Genomic DNA, 18,851 nt, shown 5'->3' with positions numbered 1-18,851 from the left:
GATGAACATGGAGAATCACATGTCATTATGTATGCGAGCAGAGGACTGAACAGAATTGAACGCAAATACTCGCAAACAGAAAAGAAGGCTCTTTCTATTGTACGGGCATGCGAACGACTACATATGTACTTAGTGGACAAAATTCACACTAGTGACTGATCACAAGCCTCTACAATTCATATTTTCACCTAGATCCAAGCCGTGTGCTAGAGTAGAAAGGTAGGTGTAACGTTTACAACCGTATCGCTATACAGTGAAACATATCCCGGGAACCAGTAACATCGCGGATTCACTGTCGAGACTACTTTCGGAAAGTTCTTCTGTTGAGGGCCAGGATTTTCTTCAGACTGAGGTATATCTCAACAATATCGCAATTGAAGCAACACCCGTTGCTTTATCTACAGGGGAAATTGAAAACGTTTCTCAAAATGATCCAGAACTGGAACGAGTACGCGAAATTATGGTGTCTGGTCGATGGCATGAACTCACTAATAAACATTATCTGCCCATCTGCCATGAATTTTCTTCGCTAGGTTTTCTAGTGTTACGTGGAAGGAGAAATGTGGTACCAACGGAGCTACGAAGTCGTATTCTTGAACTAGGTCATGAAGGACATCCGGGAATGGCTGTTATGAAACAAAGATTGAGACCCAAAGTATGGTGGCCTGGAATGGAAAAATACATAGTAATCTGTGGTTAAGTGTGCTATGGTTGTCAGCTTGTTTCTCCGGGTGAGAAACCGCAGCCCATGATAAGATGAGAAATGCCAACAAAGCCGTGGGAGCACCTATGTGCTGATTTTCTAGGACCGCTTCGGAGAAAGTTATTAAGTGTCTGAAAAGCATATTTGCGGTACACGGACTACCGTTATCCATACAGACTGATAACGCCCAGTATTTCAATAGTGCCGAGTTCAATAACGTTTTGAACAATTTGAGTATTGAACATAGAAACAAAAAACCGTTATGGGCGCAAGCCAATGGCGAAGTAGAAGTGCAGAACAAGGGTATTATGAAGCGTATTCGAATTTCTAATGCTGAGAACAGCAACTGGAAAGAAGATCTTCAAACATATCTGATGATGTACAGATCAACACCACATTCTTCAACAGGCGTTTCTCCAGCTGAACTATTGTTTAAAAAGAAAATGCGAACCAAATTACCGGAGATCTACGATTATTCATCCAACGAGTATGAAGTAAGAGATCGCGACAGCGATATGAAAGCTGTATGGTGATCAACGACGACACGCACGAGATTCAGAAATCAAGAACGAAGATGTTGTGTTAGTGAAACAGAAGAAGAAAAATAAATTATCTACTGTGTTTAATCAAAAACCAGTGTCAGTGATTGAAAAAAGGGGAAATAGTGTTGTTCTTGAATCTAGTGATGGGGCCAGATATTCAAGAAATGTGTCTCATGTTAAGAAATTTAATCAGTCTGAATCTTGTGTACACAAGTTTAGTGAAAATTCCAAGTTTAGTGAAAATTCCAAGTTTAGTCAAAATTCTCAGTTTAGTGAAAATTCTCAGATAAGTGAAAATAATCAGCTTAGTGGGAGTACAGAGTTGGATCCTGCTGTTCTAGAAACTGCAGGTGGTCCAGAGGAGAGAGGATTTCCGGAGAGCTTACCATCTCCTAGGCAGGCGACAAAACCATCTGATCCTGTGGTCAGGCCGAGACGGGAGATGAAACTTTCCTCAAGATTCACAGACTTTGTTATGCATTAAATATGCAGTATCATGAACGTTATATAGACTGTTATTTTGTATTAATGATTTAATCAATCAGTATTATAGCTGTTTATTCTGTATTAAAACTTTTTGTTGTATTAACTTGTGTACGGACAGACACACAGAATAGTATGTATTTTGTTTTTAAAGAAGATAAGTTGGCTTAACTGTGTGCTATATCCAAGTATTAATAATGTGTATTCAAATACGGCTTGAAAATAGTTGATATTGAATGGACCTGACTATTATGCACATTCCGCTTATTCTTGTGTAAATGTTAGTAAATTGTGAACAACAGTGATATTTAGACCTGTTTTATTTGGAACTTTATTTAACAATGCAGAGTTAAAAGTACAATATTGTCAGTATTTACAATGATTTAGTAGCAGAAAATGTTTTATAGCAAGTAAATGGTATTTCTTAAGATAGTTATACAAGCTAAATAATGAAAGTATTGTTTCAATAAGAACAAAGGTTAATTGATTCATACTATGTTGATGTACATGTTGCAATGTTAAATTGATAACATTGAAGGATTTCCAAATCATATGTCGTGAAACATAAAGATTACCATTTGAAAAATACTATGTTTAAAATATTGTGTGTAAGTTTACATACTAGTGAACTGTTCTTGGAAATTTATAATTCACTTGGGGAGGAAATGTAGTATCGTATCATGTTGTGAGTATTCAATGGTCTAAGGGAAGTAATTATGTTATACCTATTACAAGAATTATTGTTAGAGTGGAATCCCCTGATATGCACATGTTTAGAGGGCGATTATTAGATTGTGGAACCTTCGATGGTGTCTCGTCATTTTTTGTTTATGGTTATTTTAATCCAAGTAATCGGCCTCGAGCCGGGTCTGACACTACAATGACTCTTCAAGAAATACAATTCACATCGTCAGATTAGTTCTCGATTCGTTTAATCAAGGAAGGCAACTGGAACAGTAATCTATTTCTCGTTTTAACAAGGTATTTTATATGCTGTTCTACAAGACAGCGTATTAAAGTGTGTTTATGCTAGTGTTCATTTGGCAATAACAAGACTGTTTAAAATTAGTGAACATGAGCATCACTTACACGAATTGCTTCCACCTGAAGCGCCGGATGTTGACTGGTTTGACAACCACCGTTCATCGTTTCTGCGATGCAATGTCTTTGCTAGGGAGTTTTTGTATTTCGGAACCACTGGCGTCAGACCGGGATACTCATCAGGGGGCGTTGTTAGGGGAGGGGAGCCGTTTGGTTGTTCGATCGGCGGTGTTGTCAAGGGAGACAGGTCGTTGATGTTTTCAATGTGTTCCGTTGAGTTATTTACTAACTGTGGTACAATATCCGCTTGTGGTACTGCAATAAGCAATGAGCAATCGATCGTTGGCGATAACAATATAAAGCTTAATATAAAAATATCTTTACTTGTTAAATACTTGCAATATCTCCTCATGTTTGGAAGGAATAGCCTTGACGGAAACAATCCATTTATGGTAAATAAAAATATCAGAACTTGTAACGAATATTACGATACAAAGATAATTAAACCGGTTGTTATAACATCATTGTACTGAGATTATTTACAATTTACACATATACGAATAGAAACATAAACGAACAAGTTACTTTTTTATTATATCGTAAGCTTATTTGAGCGGACAGGGTTCTTTTCGGTGAGACGTTTTGAAGTAAACCCTCAAACACTCAACCCTCCCCCCATTAAACTGGTTGTAAAAGCTCTTTCATAATCTTAAACCAAATGAACTTTGCTTTTTTACATGTAATACCATTACCATGTGCATGATGCAAAGCGGCAGGCTAGCCATGTATCTATATTACAGTTACTTGAAATTAAGACAGAAACTGTAACGATATTAATATCACAAAACAACAATTTTTTCTAGGTTTTATGAAAAGCATTTTTAGAAAACAAGAGTATTGAGTTTTTGAGAAGTTATTTGCAAACCCTTCGCAAGGACTCGTGGTTTCTGTTTTATAAGTAATGCTACATATAAGTATCTTTATACATCACCAACAAAATATCGTATTAGAACTTATGCGTTGTGTAAATTATGTATTCGTAATATGCAAATAAATAATCGAAAATTGTGAAACGTTAAACTGTGGTTGCTTATTTGTATCTTGAAATAGATATTCACACCATGTCAACAACATATATGTTTCTCACATAAAATAGAGCAGAAACAACAACAAGAACAAAACGACAAGACATTCCGCGTACCGTTTTTGAAGATGGCTTCACCGGTAAGCGACAACAATGCTAGTTTTGTAAAGCGTCCACTTTGACGAATGCTAGTTGTTGTGGACTTAAGTTGTAGGATGCAATTATCAACTACCTATTGAACATTCAATACAAATATATATTTTTTTTAAAGTGCAGAATGAAGCCAATAATGTCCATTATGACATACTTAGTTCGCAAATAAAAATGCTAATACTTGTGTATTTAAAGAGCAATACATTTAACATACAGAGATTGAAGCCAATAATGCTCATAGAGTTAGTATAACGAATTAATATATATTTGAAAAATGGCATGTTTACAAATGTTTTCATATATTCACGAAGAGTATATAAATTATTGTTAACATTTAAATAAAATCATGACATAGAAATATATTATAAATATTATTTCTTTAACGGATAGTAAAACATTACACACATACCAAGCGTGTGTTTCGCTTTTTATCGGAAATTTGGAAAAAAACAAACATATAGTTCAGCAATACACAACACAACTCTCAATGCCTGGTTGGCTGATTTAAACAAATAAGCTTGGCTCTCAGAGGATCGTGAATGCAAGCTCGGCGCATTCATATTTTTATTTAAAAAATACTTTAAATAATTCATTATATTTGCAATACATTTAATTTTGCATTAAATACAATACATAAAATCAAACGATTAGTAATTAGATATGCATTTAAGGTTTACCAATTTATAATCGTTGTCAAGAGTAAATTCTATTAGCTGTGATTGGTTGTTGGGTCTCGTTGTCCTGTTATGTGTACATCCTTCACTGTTGCACAACATGACTTCAACTTGTGATCGTCCAATCTGACAGAAAGAAAGAATTGTTACGGTGAACTTCAGGACATTTTTTAATGATGTATTAAGCTCATCTGCCAGGAGAAATACCTCATGCGCGGTGCGTTTGTTGTTCATTATAAAGTTATGCAACTTGTTAATCAAAATTTCTTAGGAATAAAGTAACCAAAGATCAATTTCATAATTTAAAATAATTATGAAACCATAATTTTTCATAACTGAATGACTCCCACATTTTAATAATTATTGGTTACTTTGTTTCATATATATGTTGAAAAAAAGTATTATTGAAAACTGCTCTTCACTATAATTGTGGCTTGGTTTTCCGAAGTGTCGTTGATATACAGTCGTATGTAGGCGATACTCTTCTTGTCAGCTAGCTGAATATTGATTGAAATAGTCTGGTTTCCTTCAATATTCACGAATCGCACATCACTCTGCGAGGTGTCAATATCCACATCAGCACCTGTTGGTATATGCAAATAGAGGGCATTGTAATTATGCGTGATACTGCATAAACATGTTTTCTGAGATATTAACCTATAAACTACATTTTATAAGCATTGTACCTTATTTACAGATAAAGAAAAACTCTATTATTCTGAAATGTCTAAACAACAGTCATATTCTGCAACTACAACACTAACTATATGTACAGTCTTGCCAAAGAGAGTTTCTTGCTTGCAATTGCGCCTATTTTAATCATATGATACACAGGTAGTGTCAGTCAGAAGGTCACTGTTTACTTAAAATAATGTTATTCGAATGGTTTCCTTTACATACAGTCCCAGATTAAAATCATCAATGTTAATAAGCTCTCCGAAAATTAATCTGATATTAAACATATGAAAACCCAGTTTTTAAACATAGCCACATTAATACAAGACGGTTGAGGTCCTAAAAGAGCCTCACATGAGGCCCGAAGGAAATAATCTATTCTGAAAAAGATGAGTGAATAATGAAAGTACTTTATGATAAAAACTATTAGATTTTTAGGCAAATTTTAAACCTAATATATAACAAAGTTTCGGAACATGTATTTTTTTTAATTTGACCAAATGACCAAGCTAGTTTTATATCTCAAATGACAAAGTTTCACATACAGCTGATATATCATTAAGACAGACGTGCGACTTCCGGAGTGTTAACACTCTTCCTTTTTAATTTGACCTAAGGATCTATTTTATTATTTCAACTTACCCATGTCCATACTCAGTCGATATTTAATGTGCACACATATTCTGAGTTTCAAAGTTTCATGAAGAGTGGACTTAAAATTTGACTTCTTCAGTGTCAACAAAGTTTCATTTAAGTCATTAAAAGGAAAACTGACCCATCTTTGGCGACCATATTTTTTACAAACCGGAACCATTTTCGAACTGGGCCGAGATATTAGTAAAGCAAATGTTAAAACCAACCATCATAGTTGGACTTAAGGTGATACTTCTAGAGTTTTAACAACTTTTAAATAGCCATACAATAAAACAGGCGGCAAGTATGTTTGACGAACCGGAACCATAGCCAATAGCAGAAAAGAACCTTATTTGATTGTTTTACCTCGCTTGACCCAGTTGCGACCTCTGCCAAGATACCATTTGGAAAAATGTTCTGATCAAGTTTCATTGAATCGATTGGAGTATACATGTAGCATGTAGATGTTAACAAGGTTAATAATGTCGAAAGACGACAGACGACACACAACTTGCGATCACATAAGCTCGCCATGAGAACGTTTAGCCCAGATGACTTAATGATGGTCTTGGGATACCCTTCTCTTGGACAAAAAAGGTTAAACTGACAATGACCTGTTCCATATATGAGTCACCTCATATAATATAGAACATGGTGTGCACCTTTCTTAAACCATAGTATTAACACTTTTACATAACTGATTTAGTTGTTATCCTAGTTTGTAGACCGATTTTGTTTGTAATATCACTTTATTGTACTCAAAGTTTCGGAAAACACTAACATTACGTCTTAACAATATCGGAGTTTAATATAGTGGTTGTAAAATCTAATTGGTCTATTGTATTTCATATTCATAAAGTGGTATAAGAGTATACTTTTGCAATTTGCAAGTTGTAAATTTTCTCATTGTCCCATTCATTTTATTAAGAATAATTGAACAGTTGCACACTGGATAATCTCAGACAACTGTATCCATCAATTTATTGATTATTTATGAAGTAAGATGTATTGATTGTACCTTAATGTTGATGGGTATTGTTTGGGGTAAAATTGGAAACCAGCATTTAAGTGTGACGCAATGGTTTGCTTTTTATACATAAGTCATCATGGAAATGGCCTCTCGAGTGTGAATGCGGCAAACGTTGAATAAGCACAAAGACGCGCGACGGACTAAAGGCGATGACAAAAGCTCGCCATGAGCATATTGTGCTCATGTGGACCGAAAATAAATATTCTAAATTGCGGTAATTCTGCAATTGTTTTTTTCAGGGTATTTGGGAAGTCTTTGAAACAGCATATAGTGAATTATTTGTGTTCACAGTTAAAATAATTCACCTTTATCCAAAATTCGCTTAGTAAGTACATGTTATCTTGTAAATGTTAGTGAAACGTAAATAGTATGAATACATAAATGATATACCAATCAGACAACATTTACATACCAACAAACTCAATTAGTACCATTGGAAGAGTGGGGTGGGGGCCAACCGGGCATAAAAGGAAGGTCGTATCACCTTACCACCTTGCCACTTTACATTATTATACAGTAAATTATATTAGACGTTTCAATAAATTCATAAAAATTGTTTTATTGAAACTAAGCACTCTGTGCTTTTCAAATGTTAGCAGGGGCGATGGGTGGAGGATGCCTACTTGTCAAGTTGTCGGTAATTTTGTCCGTATGCATGTATTACGAGTGATGTTTACCGTGTTTTTCATTTGTAAGGCCTGTGACCATTCTACACAATATGAGTTAAGGCTGGAAACTAAAACTATGCATACAATATATGTCAATGCGTGCTGCATGTTTGTATATATGATCTTTTTTTCCGAAGAATTTCGAGTTTCATGAAATCTTTGCATTTTAATTATGTTTCTAATAAATAGCATTGTTTAGGGATTTACCGACGGACTTACTTAGTGTGTGTGCCTGTGTTTTATTTAGCATTTCTTGTACAATATGTTATCTTTTTGAGCTAAATAATCCGTACAATAAAGAGTAATCCTTCCAGAGGCCACTTAATGTCAAGTATTAGTTAATTGCGAGAAGCAGCCATAGATCTAACGTTGAGAAAGTTGATAATGATATCGGTAAGATTACGTAAGCGTTTTAATAAAATATCATTATGCCAAGCCAGACGCTCACTTCCGCATACGGGAGTTGAGCCGGACCAGGCGCCACTTCCGGTGCAGGTGCGATAGAGATCGCCACAGCTGTGTTGATATCCGGAGAGGCACGTATACGTGGAGGTGTGACCGATGTTTGTTCCCTGGTACGTCATTTGCGCACCCGGGACCTGCGCTGGGACTGCGCACTCCACCGCTGCAGACAGAAGAAATAAGAATTATGAAAACAGGTATTACCAGAAACAAAATTAAGAAAGTAAAACAAATCTCATTGCAAATCGATAAATATTAAAACAATTTAAAAAATACGGATTATCTACTTGCATAAACAAACAAAGACATTCATTTTTTGATACCGTAAAAAAATGAAAAATGAAGATTTATTTTACTTTTTTTTCCCCAAACACGTTTGTTGTTTTCGTGTGTTTTTTTTAATTTTGAAACAAAGCTTGAAATATTAATACAAGAGATGTTTGCTTAACATGTATCCCCACTACCGACATGCAGCAATGTCGTCCCTGATAACTTGACGTTAAATATCTTGATCTTAAAATAACAAGGGGTTATCATTCGTTGACTCTTATTTATTTAAATGCACATCAGAAGCAATTGTTTTACATTCTCACTGGCAAAATGAAAGTGGTAATATTTGAAAACAATGCATACAACCATTAAATATTATGATATCTCAAATGCTATAATTCAATGCTTGAATGCATTTTATTGTTGCAACTACCGTAATCTATCCACACATGTTGGAGCTCAGTTTTCAATAACCAGAAAGTTAAGAGCTGTATTGCAATTGAAATTCTTCTTAAGAATGTATTAATATTTCTTTAAATTACTATTTTACCTATTCAAATTACTAGCATATCCCTTTTTTCATTGACCATTTATATTAAAATGACGTGGCTTTTCGTCTCCTCCAAAGTAATAATCATACCAGTTTGCATGGTTGTACGTCAAACAACCCATTGATATTTTTTGCGAAAATGAATGGTTTGCGGACCGTCCTACAGACCGACCAATCTGCCGACTGAATAAAAGGTTAGAAGTCATATATCCAACTTTGTCGGTTGGGAGAGGGGGAGACATAGTAATCTTAATTGTTTGTTTTAATTTTGGTAATTTTCCAAAGAAGTATTCTGAAACATTAAATTGTGGCATATTTAATAGGCAACACCTTGTATACCTATTTAAAACATTTAAACCTTAATACAATTTGTCAGTACTCACTAAATTGCATCCCTACTGCTCCCGCAGTCGGTACGACTGAGCCTTGACTGTAGCCACCACAGCCTCCCTGATGGACCTCGTAGTAGTTGGTAAAAAACTCGTCAGGGATGTAATCGGACTGAGCGACGGCAGAGGCGTCGTAATACCACTTGTACATGAGCGTGTTGTTTTTGCGGACATAGTAGTTTGTGTACTCTTGTCCAGACGGGTTGAAGAAGAAAGCGATGTAGCTGTTGGGATCCCCATTGCAGTTTTGAAAAGTCAGCTCCTCCCCATTGACTTTCCATCCCTGAACTGCTCCTTGATAGGTCATTGATTTCGGAATGAAACCGACAAAGATGTACGGCGCCATTTGAATGTTTTTCGGACCTTGGTACCCGCTGTAAGCCGAATATTGAACCGACACTGGGGTAGAGGCGTAACTTCCCAGCTGAGCAATTTTAGATGTGTACTGGACGCCGTTTGAGCGCTTGTGACGGATAATCACGTGGGACTTGTCGTCATAGAGGGAAAACATACTTACATTGACGTTGGTTGCGTTGGATAGGAAAGTGTATCCGTAGCCGTTGTAGAACTGACAGTAGATGCGATATGACTGCCCTGCGCTGTTCTGGACGATAAACGTGTCGTTTTTAAGAGCCCCGTTGGCTTGAATTTGAAGCGTCTTGCAGTTTTCTGCAATGCATATGCAATTTGGACGATAACTGTTGCGTATTGAGATTATCCATTTTTGAGGTTTATAAAAAGTTGTCGGACCATTTTCAAAATTAGACAAATCGGTTTTCTTACTTTAACTTAATAATTTTATAATACAATACTTATTGAATATTTGAGTACAAATAATTAAGAATACTTATTTAATAATCTTAATAATAGAATACTTCAATAATTGAAAAAACAATCTTTTTTTTTTGCAATGGTTGTTGCGGATTTTAAATGCAGGAGAAGTCCAATTTCAAATAATCAGAGGTACATAAAACAATGAATAATATAGGATTTGGTTAAGGTTTAAATGCATGTGAATACTATGACAAAAACATTTTCATAAATTTTTGGAAGTTTATAGACACAACAAAAGTGGTAAATCAACCTGCCACCCGATAGGAGGACCGATTAGCAAACCAACCTTCGATGAAGCTGAACAACTACAGTTTTTTACAGACGTGACATTGATTTGTTTTACATCATCGCTTCCATATTGCTTCTTACGACACACGTTCACTGTTTTAATCAACATGCATTGATCATTGGGTTTATAGCGTTCAATTTTATTAAATTTTCTCACTGACGTGCATTTCTTGTTTGATTTATATTGTAGCAGTTAAATAAACAACCAATCTATGTAATATGGATATTTTAAATCCATTATTGCTGCTTCTCCCTGTATGTGCGCGATGATGATCTGAAATATTAATTTTATGATTCTATACTGTTAAATAGTTTATTAAAAAGAAGGGATGTAGTTGACACTTGTTCGTAGTTCCATTTCATCGTTTCACAAAAAGTTGTAAATGTGTTGCTCTGGTCTCTTTTATACAATTGATTAATTAAATGGTAATTAAATAAAATGAATTTTAATTCCCGTTTATTATTTTTTAATGTGAGTTGCCATGCTATGGGGTTAAATTTGAGTTACACTTATATGTATAATGAATATTTCTGGGCAAGGTGTGAGGTTGAGTGCTCTAAAACATGTTTAAACCCCCAATGCCTTGAATTGACCGTTCCAAGGCGGTGACCCCAGCTTTATTATTATTTGTGTTTATGTTGTTTTGTATTGTGTTGTGCTGTTTTGAACTGTTTTGTCAATTGGTAACTCACCTTAAATAAAGGACCAACTAATTGTATATAATGAGAATGCAACAGTGCGTCAGCAGCTGGAGTTTCACTTCTTTATATTATAACCTAGCATCCCGCTGTCTGTTAATTATTTTCATGGCAAATAAATGTAAATCACCGGTGACAAAAAGTATCTTTCACATCTACAATTCATGATTATAACAAATTGGGCGTTTAAATTTAAACATTAGGATAACGTACGCTCTATAAACTCATAATATTGTGTTTGGGAAGACTGACAGATTGCCCCTGCGTAATCATGAAAGGGGTATAGCAATATTAGAGTTTGCCAATGATGATCCATAAGTCAAGCCGGTAAATAGAAGGCACTTAATTTAAAGGCATTATTTGTTGGCAGTCTCTGCATATCTGTCCTCGTGGCAGGCACAGACGAGGGTTGATCCGTCACAAACCGCATCCTTTTACAGAAATTGGGGTGCGGAGACAAAGGCATTACAGGATATATTCAGCTCAATCCCTGTAAGTACAGTTAGTATTAAAATGAGTTTTAAATATATGTCATTGTCAATAGCTTGCAATAGGAGTTGTTGTAAGCAAACGGTTACTCGGAATTTCTAAGTAAACACAGGTACAAATACTGCTTAATTGCAGGTCAAAGTTATGAGCTTTGTTTCTGTGAAACTGCATAATGATCCAACAAATATATGTTAAGTTTCAATTGCAAATATCTGAAGCATCACTAAGACATGCACTTGTTGGACGCAAACCTTAAAATGTTTTTAATCGTGCACGCAAACTTTTTGCACACATTGATAGGTACCCAAAAGAGGCCATAAATCCTGCTAAAAGATGATCAAATTTATAAGTCTTGGTGAGACAATTTTCATAAAGACCCTAAACAAATATGTTAAACATTACTTTTATATATGTAATAAATAAGATAGAGAAATTGAATAGCTGTGCGCACACAGAAAGCAGAATTAAGAAGTACACTAACCGCTTTTTGTGTGAAAAAAAGGGATAATACTTCTGTTAAATTGCAGTAAAGAGGTATGGAACTTGGTCAGAAATCTAAAACAATGACCCCGAATACATGTATACAGTTTAAATTCAAAACTAACAAAAGACCTTCAGGAGCTGAATCAGTCTGAGCAGCGTTTGAGATGTTTATAAAACAATGGTCGAACTTTCTTAATATATCATTATCACAATTGTTTTGAATAAGTTTTAGGAAGGTTGGAATAAAATCGAGACTTTAAGAGTTTAAACAAGGTTTCACAAATTCATTTGAGGAACACTGCACTGCCCCATTGGCGCCATGATTTTCAACGCACCGGAACCATATTCGACTTTTGCCAAAATATTATTGGAACATATGTTTAGAGAAATTTTATATAGTGATTGGGTAAACAAGGACCTATAGAGCGACAAGCACACGATGAGCATATTGTGCTTATGTGATCTAAAACGGAAATATTCTTAATCGCTGTAATTATCAAATTGTTTAAACAAAATAATTGTGAAGTCTTTGCAACAGCACATTGTTCTCATGTCACGGCCTGTTATCTTTGTCATGTTAGTGGAGAAGTTTTGTCGCGGCACGGTAAGCTCAGTCAGGAGAGCACTCGTCCTGTAAGAGAGGTGTCCCGAGTTCGAGTCCCGGACTGGTCGCACAATTGTCTCACCCTGTCACATTTGGCGCCAAAAGAGTTACAGTTACGTTACCTGGGTATACGCCTACGGAGGGCCATGGTACATTTTATATCACCCTGCATCCCAACATTCGATGAAACAATACCATTCAAGTGGGGCTGTATGCCACGGCCTGAACTTGGTCACGTTAGAGGAGAGGTTGTTTGGCGGCCCGGTTAGCTCAGTCGGAAGAGCACTCGTCCTGTAAGCGATGTGTCCCTAGTTCGAATCCCGGACTGGTCGCACAATGTTTTCACCCTTTGACACTCACAGTTAAAATAATTTAACTTTATCGAGAAATCATTCAGTAATTTCACACAATCTTGTCTCTAAATTTTATTGAAGTGAAAATAGTATGAGTGTAAAATTGTTTACCAATTAAACAACATTACACATGCCAACAAACTCAATTAGTACATTTGGAATAGTGGATGGGTCAGCAGTGTTCTAGTCGGTCATAAACAAAAGGGCGCAGCATCTTCCCACCCTATGGTCCCACTCTGCCCGCTTGGACCCTCACCATGTTTTTTTTAATTGATAACATTTTGTTACAGGAAATTATATTAAAAGTTTCAATATTCATTACATAATTTACATTGAGACTGATGACAAATAAGCACTCGGTCCTTTGCAAATTTCAAATTGTGGCAGAAGCTCTTGGTGGGGGATGCCAACTAATAATGTTTACTTACCAAAAATGGATGACAAATCAACATTTATAATAGAATTAGGAGAAGACGAATATCAAATAATCAGAAGTTCATAACTCAGTGTATCAAGGATGAGTTTGTTTCAAATAAATGTAAATATGATGACCCAAGCATTTTCCTAAGTTTTGGAAAGATTATGTGAACATTACTTGAATTTTTAAGCGCAAACATAAATTAAAATGCCACCCGACTGATTTGTAAACCAATCTTCGATGAGGCTGAACAACAACAGTTTTGTCACAAACGTGACTTTTAACCCAGCACCGGCTCTCTGATAATTATGTTCAGGGCATATGAAAGTGATACAACCTATATTAAATACACATTTTTATCAAAGGTCAAGTGGGTAAAAAGTAAGGCACTTACTGTAAAGACATTGTTTGTTTGCAGTATCTGCATATCTGTCCACTGGACAGGCACAGACGAGGGTTGATCCGTCACACACAGCATCCTTGTACAGACATTGCGATGCGGAGACAGAGGCATTACAGGACGCATTCAGGTCAATCCCAGGCAGTACAGTAAATACTAAAATGCGTTTCAAATATAACTTTACTGTCAAATAACTTGTCGTTACCAGAGCTATTTACATTTGTTTATGTGTTATGCAATTATTTTCATTTTTGCAATCGATTCATTTATCTCCTTTCATGGGCATTGCGGGTTATAATAACTGTCCATCTATACATATGGACTTGTAGTTACACTGTAAAAAGTCTATCGCGTCGCTATAAAAGCTAGCAGGTAAAGCAAAGCAGGATAATTATTCCGTATTAAATACACCTTTCCATTTTTGAAATTCTTCCACAAATTTTCTTCCGCCATGACGTCTTTGGGATATTATACAAACAAACAACAATATATGGGTTAATTAGGTTTGGCGCTATTTGTAACCTGTACCTCTGAAGAATGTTTACAAAAGAGTCAATATTATAGGTTCTTAAACATTAACAGTATATGTATTCCGATAACTAGTTTATTCACAAATCTTTGTCGTGAAGATAACTTACTTAGTTCAAATAATACAAATGAGGTATTGTGATGATTTTTAAAATGACTATGGAATTTTAAACAAGAGCACCGCCTTGCGGGTGCATACCGCTCATCTATTTTCTTTTTAAAGGTGAAGGGACTCTCATTTTCAATCACAAAGGAGGGAGGGTGGAGTGAAGAGGGGTGCATTGTGTGGGGGTGTGGACATTTATTACATTATCTTCCAAAAATGCGAAAAAAAGGAAAAAAAATAAAAATTTGGGGGTGGGGGGTGGGGGTGGGGGGGTGGGGGGGTCGGGGTTGGGGATTCTTGGGTGCGATGGTTGGACGGTTTTTCAAACATAAAATAATAAAAATAAATATTTGTGTTGTTTAACCGTTTCAAAAAAAAAATTGGGGGGTGAGGTGGGGGGTATAGTGTGAGGGTGTGGTGGTAATTTGTGAGATGATCTTGAAAAAAAAATTAGGGGGGGGATTCGGGTTGGGGGTGGGGGGAGGGGGGGGGTGGGGGGGATTCTTGGGTGCGATGGTTGGACGGTATTTCAAACATAAAATAATGAAAATAAATAGTTTTGTTTTTTAACCGTTTAAAAAAAAAATGAGGAGGGGGTGGGGTGGGGGGTATAGTGTGAGGGTGTGGTGGTCATTTGTGAGATGATCTTAAAAAAAAAAAAATAGGGGGGGGGATTCGGGGGGGATTCGGGGGGGGGGGGAAGGGGGGGGGGGCACGGGCGATGGTTTGGGTGGAGTCTATTGCGGTATGTCAGGTAAGAGTAGTTTTGTCAAAGTATCAATCAAATCTAATCATAAATGAAGTTATGGCAATTTTAGCAAAATTTAATGATTTGACCTTGAGAGTCAAGGTCATTCAAAGGTCAAGGTAAAATTCAACTTGCCAGGTACAGTAACCTCATGATAGCATGAAAGTATTTGAAGTTTGAAAGCAATAGCCTTGATACTTAAGAAGTAAAGGAGATCGAAACACAAAATTTAACCATATATTCAAAGTTACTAAGTCAAAAAATGGCAATAATTCCATAAAAATGACAACCAGAGTTATGCAACTTGTCCTTTTACTGTACCCTTATGATAGTTTGCGAGTGTTCCAAGTATGAAAGCAATATCTATGATACTTTAGGGGTAAAGTGGACCAAAACACAAAACTTAACCACACTTTCAATTTTCTAAGTATAAAGGGCCCATAATTCCGTCCAAATGCCAGTCAGAGTTACATAACTTTGCCTGCACAGTCCCCTTACGATAGTTAATAAGTGTTGCAAGTATGAAATCAATAGCTTTGATACTGCAGGAATAAAGTGGACCTAAACACAAAACAAAACCAAATTTTCAATTTTCCAAGTATAAAAAGGGCACATAATTCTGTCAAAATGCCAGTCAGAGTTACATTACTTTGCCTGCACAGCCTCTTATGATAGTTAGTAAGTGTTTCAAGTATGAAAGCAATAGCTTTGATACTTAAGGAATAAAATGGACCTAAACACAAAACTTAACCAAAATTTTCAATTTTCTAAGTATAAAAAGGGCACATAATTCTGTCAAAATGCACGCCAGAGTTATCTAACTTTGCCTGCCAAGTCCCCTCATGATAGTAAGTAAGTGTACCAAGTTTGAATGCAATAGCATTGATACTTTCTGAAAAAAGTGGACCTAAACGCAAAACTTAACCAAAATTTTCAATTTTCTAAGTATAAAAAGGGCACATAATTCAGTTAAAATGCACGCCAGAGTTATCTAACTTTGCCTGCCCAGTCCCCTCATGATAGTAAGTAAGTGTACCAAGTTTGAATGCAATAGCATTAATACTTTCTGAGAAAAGTGGACCTAAACGCAAAACTTAACCGGACGCCGACGCCGACGCAGACGCCGACGCCGACGCCGACGCTAAGGTGATGACAATAGCTCATAATTTATTTTTCAAAAAATGGATGAGCTAAAAATGGTTGGACCGAAATCGGTCTTTTCCAAATGATTGATTCTGTGTTGGTTTGTTTGTATGTTGCATTGTGTTACAATTTGTTATATATTGTTTTAGGGAAGTCATCAAGAATCATTGTAAAGTAAATTGAAGGGACGACGGCTTTGGTATTGAATTGGTCAATATTCATCAATAGTTTACGTTATCGTATCTGCACATGTATTATTCAATTACAGTAATGTATTACTTTTATTATTTAAAAATTGATTATATTATTCCGCTTTGATGTGAGACATAAAAAAAATGTTTATGAATTAAAGCATAAGTGCCCAAGGAAAAAGTTTTCCATTTTTAGCCCTTACGTCATCCTTAAAATAGTATATGCTGTCTGACAATCAACAAAAGTGACATACGAACTCAAGCCAAAGATTATTTAAACGTAAAATTATAAAACAAAATATTTCGATCTTAAAGTCAATTAAACCGAAACACTGAAATAACTATAAAGGGTCCTGAAAATCAAACACTTTAAATATGATTGCCTTTTATTCTAATTTATGGTCTTGGAAACAAAATAAAAAAAATCTTTTAATCGATAAGATATATAAATCAAATAAAACATCTATGAAATCCATCATTTTTCGATATACATTTTTCTATCGAAAAATGGGAAGTGTTATTATTCAAATATCAAAGAAAAATCCGACGAGCATTTGCCGTTGGAATACGTACAGTCAATAGATAAATGTAAACGCAAACCAAAAAAAATGTCAATGCGGTGTCAAATTTTCGTAGCCAGAAGGACAGTTTATGTTAACAAACATTCTTTTAAGCAAAATAAAAATAGTTAATGTGGATACAGATAATACGGTTTACACTTAATTACTTACTTACCGAAATCAGAGAAAAGAAACACCGGCAGACTTAGAAGTAACTTATACCTCATCTGAAATGTACATTTCTTAACTGTTGTCATATAAGAAATGGTAGCACAATAATAAATAATTCTAATAAATAATAAGTCACAATTCGAATGTAGGTTACGCCACATTTGAATTAACTGCTTTCCTAGAACCGATCTAATGTTCACGCGCTCAAACCTCGAATTGTAAAAGTTTTTACATTCTTATGTACCAATATATTAGATATGAAACGGAAAAAAAATGAGAGACTGTTTGCTTAACACAACTTATTGAAACGTTTGGCAAAACACGCAAGCAAAATTACATAAACTATATATCACTAAACAATAACAACTCGTGGAATCGGTATAATGATTGTGTTATGTCTTTGAAAGACAAATGGGTAATGTAGGCTTTTGCTAAGTAGTATAGACTACTATCATCATATAAAGTATTAAGCAACAATAATAATGAAACTAGCGTTGCGTGTATGGCTACTTTCGTTGCAAGTAGATATGCATATTGCCAATAAAAAAATATAATTTAATAACCCCAATAAATGTTATCAGGACAATGGTCAACCCAAACATGTAAATTAAAATGCAACATTAAAATCTGTCCCAGAATTTAAAAAAGTATTAAAATAATATTCAAATTTTACTATTTACCGTTAAGCAGTCCTGTTCATCGAGCCCGAAATGCTCAAATAAGCGTTTTCTTGAAATATTTCACTTCACCTGCCTCAGTTAGTCGTCCGCACAATATCGAAATATGTGAACATTAATAAATCCAAGATAGTGATACTGATGTTTGAAGCAAGCAGACAGTCGTTTCCTGCAACAAAACACGTGATCGTTTCCAGGCACATCATGTTTGTTCACGAGTAAATGTCAGTTGCATTACTACGGAATACCGTTAGTGCAATCGTGGTAACACAGTAAAATCCAGAGGGCGACAACGCGATAGTGCGATAGTACAGTGGCGACAATGCGATAGTACGATAGTGACAATGCGATAGTACGATGGCGACAATGCGACAACGCGATAGTACAATGACGACAATGCGCTAGTACGATAGCGACAATGCGATAGTACGATGGCGACAATGTGACAACGCGATAGTACGATGGCGACAATTCGATATTCATATCGTACTGTCGCCATCGTTTCATCGCATTATCGTCATCTTACTATCGCGTTATCATACTGTCGTCATCGAATTATTGCATCGTCGCTATCGTACTATCGCACTGTCGCCATCGTATTGTCGCACTGTCGCCATCGTATTATCGCATTGTCGCCATCGTATTATCGCACTATCGCATTGTCGCATTGTCGTTATCGTACTATCGCACTGTAGTTATCGTATCGTCGCACTGTCATCATCGTATTGTCGCACTGTCGTCATCGTATTGTCGCACTATCGCATTGTCACCATCGTATTGTCGCATTGTCGTCATCGTATTA

The 18,851-nt window shown here is 35.7% G+C and overlaps 1 protein-coding gene across 1 annotated transcript in view; it reads left to right on the top strand.

Moving 5' to 3' along the window:
- LOC127834929 (uncharacterized) overlaps positions 1-18,851 on the top strand; it is a 438,004-nt gene that overhangs the window by 260,589 nt on the left and 158,564 nt on the right. The window lies entirely within an intron of this gene.

Source organism: Dreissena polymorpha, chromosome 6 (assembly GCF_020536995.1).
Source record: "Dreissena polymorpha isolate Duluth1 chromosome 6, UMN_Dpol_1.0, whole genome shotgun sequence".
Taxonomy (NCBI): Eukaryota; Metazoa; Mollusca; class Bivalvia; order Myida; family Dreissenidae; genus Dreissena; species Dreissena polymorpha.
This window is presented reverse-complemented; position numbering and strand designations above follow the sequence as displayed.